Below are 5781 nucleotides of genomic sequence, written 5' to 3'. Positions count from 1 at the left end.
CTCAACCCAGGATGCGGAACTGTCACTGCAAGGCAGCCTTAAAGTGGGACTCCGCAACAAAATCACAACAAAGACTGTGACATAGGAGTAACCCTTGGGTGTCAGGAACATACATACGAAATATCGATATGTAGCTAGAGCAGCCGGCCACTATGCAGAACGTTCAGTCGACGCCGGTGAGGCACTCCATTGATCGAGCAACACAGGAAGCAAAGCGTATTGTCAGTTCAGAGTCAAAGGTATAAAGCAAAGTGAATTCATCTGTTATAGAGAACCACATACCCTTGCTGATTCGCTGCCGTAAGAGAGAGGCACAGGGGTGTACGCAGACGCGCCCGGAGCACAAACGACCACATAATGTACATCTGAAACAAGGATATCGTACCCTAACATATTTTGCAGAGCTTGCAAGCCGTTCTTGGGCTCCATTATCCAATATCTATCGGGAATAAAAGACTCTATGAAGCAGAACGCCAGTATTTTTGCTCTGCAGCTCCACAGCAGTATAGTGGGGGACGTGCGTTGCGGTAACCGAGATACACCTTGAAGAAGTAGTTCGCAAAGCACATTTGCGCATGGGGATACTATCACGCTGCTGGAAAAAGTACTGATTCATCAAATATATTTTTTGTTCTTTTTCTATATTATAATCCTGTGGGGCACAAGTCTGTAACCTCCTTCGTGTACGGATGCCCATAAGAGCCGAAATCCCTATTTTTAGCACTGCTAACTACGTGGTTTTCTAAAGAGATTTCTTATGCCGTGAACAGATATCCAGAGCTAGCGGATGCCTGAAAACACCCGTAAAAAGTCGCATATACAGGGTGTTCATTTTTATCAATTACATTTTTTTTATAAAAAAGCTATGAGACCAACGTAAGGCTGCAATCACACTGGTTATACAAACGCTCAAAACACGTTTAACAACGTGCATGCAAACATGTTTTGTTTATATATAATCGACTGGTCACATTGACGATACAAAACATGCCTCGCAACAGTGTTTGATGCTTGTCTTGTTTGACAGAACGACACTTTCAACATGAACAGCAAACACAACACACGATAGCTGGTCATACTGGTCATACGGGGCCGCTTATACACTGACATCCTGACATCACGACTCGTCATCGACTCAGTAACCAATCGGGGACGACGACGGCCGATGGAGCATGGCGGCGGGTGACTGCCTACGCTGCCGATATATTCATTCGTCGTAAAATATTGCGCATTTTTATCGTCGATGTTGTTTGTTTATGCGGCTCCGAGAACGTCAACACCACCAGAAAAAACAAAAACGCATCACACCGTGAAAACAGTACAAATCGAGGCGCTTAATTTTGGAAGCAGCGGAGTACTTCGTTCGTCTACGGCGTCTACTGCTAGGATATTTACCGAGCAGCAAAATGTGAGAATGCGCCTGTGTTTTTAAGCATGATTTCGTGCAAGAAATAATCGCGTTTGAATCGCAACTGGTGCTCGTACGTAGGCTACGTGTCACATACGCAGCTTGATTGCGTAAGATTGTAGATAAATACGTTGTTGCACAAGTGCGGCAATGTAGGACTCGAAATCTGCGCCAAAGACCACCGAAACATATCTACTCCCAAGTTTGTCTCTGTCATCAGGTGGGATCGTCTGAAGCAGTCTGAAGCTCAGCGTTTGAGCTGAATGAGAGCTGCCTGCAGTACATATATCATACACGGATATCATACAGGTCGCAAACAATGAAACACCAAAGGAGAGATACAGGGGACGACAAACAACAAAAACAGGAATGATACAGTTCACGAGTGATGAAAGAAAAGAGATAACACATGATGGAATGGGAATCCAGGCATTGCAATAACACCATATCCAGACTGCAAAATTTGGGTACACATAACCACCAAACCATAAAACAATGGAAAAGTAAAGGTGCTTGCTGTCCCTAATTTTTCTTACACCACAAATTTCTATTTTTGTTCCCATTTGAGATTGTAGCTGTGCTTTATGGCACATATCCCACACGCCGAACCAGCTAGAAATAGAACAACTAGAACTATAACTAGAAACTAGAATGGCACAAACCTGACCCAAACGCACAATAATTTCGTTGCAACGCTCTGACTGTATGATACAGTTAGCCGATACAAGCTCTAGTGTGCATTGTATGTGAAAATGGTCACCCATGTAATGTAAACTCAGTCCAGATTTACATGGTTGGCTAGCCTACCTTGCTGCACGTGCCACAGATTGACGTCATGACCTGAGCAGCATTTTCAGTGGGATACTTGTTACATCACCTTTAAGCACACCTTTAAGTCCTGTTAATTTAACGAAATACATTCCATGCCAGTGAGTAGAACTGGTTTGTAGAAACAAGCTCGGTTGTCACATTGTTTGCCTTCAGAGCATTAGTCTATATCGCATGCAGTAACGTGTCCCAGTTTATTCCGGAGAGACCGCAATGGATGACATTCCCCTGCTTCTTCAATAAGTTGTCAACTTTGTTTGGGGAGCGGGATGACTCACTGTGTAGACAGCTCCCCATAAGAGAGCCATCCATTGCTAAATATGGCTTGAAGCTTCTTGTGTGCCGTTATCATTTTTCGAGCTGCTGCTAGGACATTAACTGCTTGTGCATCATGCACAGCAGCAAGCTGCACCTCCTCCTCACCAAGCTCCTTCACAGTCTTATGTTGTATTCTGTTTTTCAAACAGGTGGTCAATAAACATTTGATTGATTGATTATCCCATGATGAACGCAATGCACACGACGACAGATTCCTAAACAAAAATATTTTACCAATGCCAATACATTTTGAAGCAAGAAACTTCAATAGCGAAGGAAATGAGAACACATAACACAATTATCCCTACTTGCAACTTCCACTTGTTCAAGAAGAAAGGTTTTGCCCCAATTTCTTTCTTTCCTCAACACGAAGGCTGAGTAAATGTCAGCACAACAACTGTGACAGTCAGCAAGATGTTGACAGAGCTCAGAATTGATAACAGCCAGATTAACGTTGAAATTATTTTGCATGAATCTTGTATTCAGACAATAAACAGTCCGAGAGTGTAAGAACGAAATGACATCCTACATTACATTACGTAATTTAAAACAATGCGCTTGGATAAATATTGTGTATATTAGGAATGAGTACTAATAAATACTGTGTACAATATGGTAATAAATAAACATTGGATATACTTGTGTGACTACACTGGTTTAAACATGTGCAACACAAACAAGCACTGGTAGCTTATCACGAAATGGGAGAAACACACAGGAGACAATGATGCGAGCACTCCTTACTGACACTCTGACCGAGGCTCTTGATCGGCACTTTGTGTTTTCACTGGAGCTTGTTTCGCTTTTCAGTGTTGATTGCTGCCGTGCTGCAGTTGTCGCTGGAAGAACAGCTACTTGGTGTATTGTGGTGACTCATTCAGCTCCTCACTTGTGCCAATACGTTATGTTGCCTACAGAAGGGCATAAAGAGGGCACATAAAATGATGAAAATACCAGCTAAATGGTTACAATTCTCTAATGTAACAGCACTACAGCACAAATGCACTTTGACAGAGTTTAAATTTAGCACGCCAGTTCAGAACAAAATAGACAGTGACAGCCAGTGGCTTCACCCAATGTGGCTCTTTGTGTCACACCACCCACCCCCCAATAATGGATCCCTTCCCATACCAGATCATATGTGATGCGTAATAATATAGCACAAGCTAAAAAAAAGAAACAGAAACTGATGGCAGAGGGCTCCTCATCTCGCTACAGAGAAACAGAGGTATGATGTGCCACGCTCTTCAACTGTCCCATGTAGAAATGCATATGTGCATACGTGCAGTTTTGAAAAGCAGAGTTTGGCTATTGTGGCATGCTGCAATGACGAATAAGGAATACCTTAGTGTGCACACATGCGAACTTCCAATTTGCATTCGAACTACCAATAGGGAATGTGAATTTTCATGTGCAGAATTTTTATCGAAAAGTTACATATTCATGCAGTTTGAAGCTACGCAAAAGCTTCTATACTGCAGTATAGCTTAAATACATTTTTAATTGCTCTGGCTTTTTTACACTTTCTTTCCATGTGCGCAGAATCAGCACCAAGGTGCCAAGTCCCTTAGGAGTGATCAAAGGGGGAAGCTCTAATGATAAAGATTCCTCAGAATCATGTCTACACCATAGGTTTTTGGGCACTGTACATAGTGACTAGCTAATTCTTTTGAACTTGCAGGATTCTTCCTAATGGTTTAACGGATCATGTTAAAAATTATATGCACAAAGTGCAGTCCCCTTTCAACGAATGTGCATTTAAAGCAGAAAATTGACATACTTGACTGTTCTGTAGCTATGTTATTGTGATAATTCTGCATGTGCTGAGTGCAAGTACCTGCATTTTGCTTCCTCATAATTGGGAATTAGTAAAACACATGCCCTAGTGTCGTTCCGGGGTGCACTATGATGTGTAGTGCAAACAATGTCGCTATGTGCAAGTGATCCACATACAGCAATAATTAGCCATACTTTATCCAAATTTCTAAGTATCCTCTGTAATATATATCGACCTGCTTATATAGCGGACAATATAGGGTGCTACCGAGGATTTAAAAACTCAGTCAATGTGCAGGGTATGACAGGTGCTAACTATGCAAGGTTTCAGGGAAACTCTTGGGAAACATTTCACTATAAACTGTACATGAGCTCCCAGAGGTGAAATCAGCAGAGCGCTCTGAGCACCTTGACAAATTACCACAAAGGAATAATTCAAAGAAACAAAAACAAATTTAGATGTCATGGTGCTAGCAGCAACTGACATGCCCGCTAATTTGCTTCTTTGGACGCACATTACATTAGCAGCAGAACCGCACATACATGTTAAAATTGATATTGGAGTGCACATTCTCCTCATACCTATTCCACTGTCGTTGGCGTGAAATTCGTGTCCGGGTTCGAGTTTCTTGTGGCTTTCGGGATTCCGGCTGCGAGTAACACCATGTTTATGAAACGGGCGTCGAGCGAAGCGTAGACTGATCGCTGCCGTCTCCGGGCCTTTTGCGTCGACATTTCACACCTCGAAAGCAAACGCCAAACACAAGCGTTATCCACTTGACTAGAAAAACAACCATTGCATTGTACTAACATTTGGGCAGTTCATACATAGCTGACAAGTTTTGCGGCGCGAGAACAGCACAAACAAACAAGACGCACAAAACTGCGCCGATCATGATTTCACGATAACCCGGTGACGCCGATATCGGCGTCGTGCTGTTCTTGCGACGCAAAACTTAGCTCGATGCGTTGAAGCACTGATAGTAAACAGGTACTCACCTTCTGCGAAATGTATTTCACGCTAATCGCCCACCAAAGTCGACAGATCGGAGGAGGTCGGCGAAGCTCCACACCGAAAGAACTCGCCTTTTCAATGATGCCCAATGTTGTTGACACTCAAACACGTAAAAAGCAACATGTTCTTTGATGAATATCAATAAATTTATTTGATTTTTCCAAAATCCCATGAGCTGTTTTTCGACAGTGTCCAAATACACGTTCAAGTGTTTGAAAACAAGCTTTCAAACACAACCGAAGCACACTTTTGTATCACGGCACGGTCACACTGGTTATACACGCGTGTCTTTGAACATGTTCTGACGGCGTTTTCGCAGTGTGACCACAGCTGTTGAGCCATACATGTATGGGGGATGTTTGTCAGGCATTTTCGTCAAACATGTTTGAGGGAATGTTCGTGTTTGGTGTTTTATGTTTAACCAGTGTGACTGCAG

At 42.7% G+C, this 5781-nt stretch overlaps 1 long non-coding RNA gene across 1 annotated transcript; it reads right to left on the bottom strand.

Moving 5' to 3' along the window:
* Positions 1-3263: 3263 nt before the first annotated feature.
* On the bottom strand, positions 3264-5416 carry LOC135383863 (uncharacterized). The gene is made up of 3 exons (XR_010420108.1): positions 5330-5416; positions 4913-5111; positions 3264-3465 (listed from the first exon to the last, which is right to left on the bottom strand). It is a non-coding gene; the product is annotated as an uncharacterized LOC135383863 (long non-coding RNA).
* Positions 5417-5781: the final 365 nt, after the last annotated feature.

Source organism: Ornithodoros turicata, chromosome 2, assembly GCF_037126465.1.
Source record: "Ornithodoros turicata isolate Travis chromosome 2, ASM3712646v1, whole genome shotgun sequence".
In the NCBI taxonomy this organism is placed as follows: Eukaryota; Metazoa; Arthropoda; class Arachnida; order Ixodida; family Argasidae; genus Ornithodoros; species Ornithodoros turicata.
The sequence above is the reverse complement of the archived record's forward strand: the minus strand, read 5'-3'. Positions and strand labels throughout refer to the sequence as shown.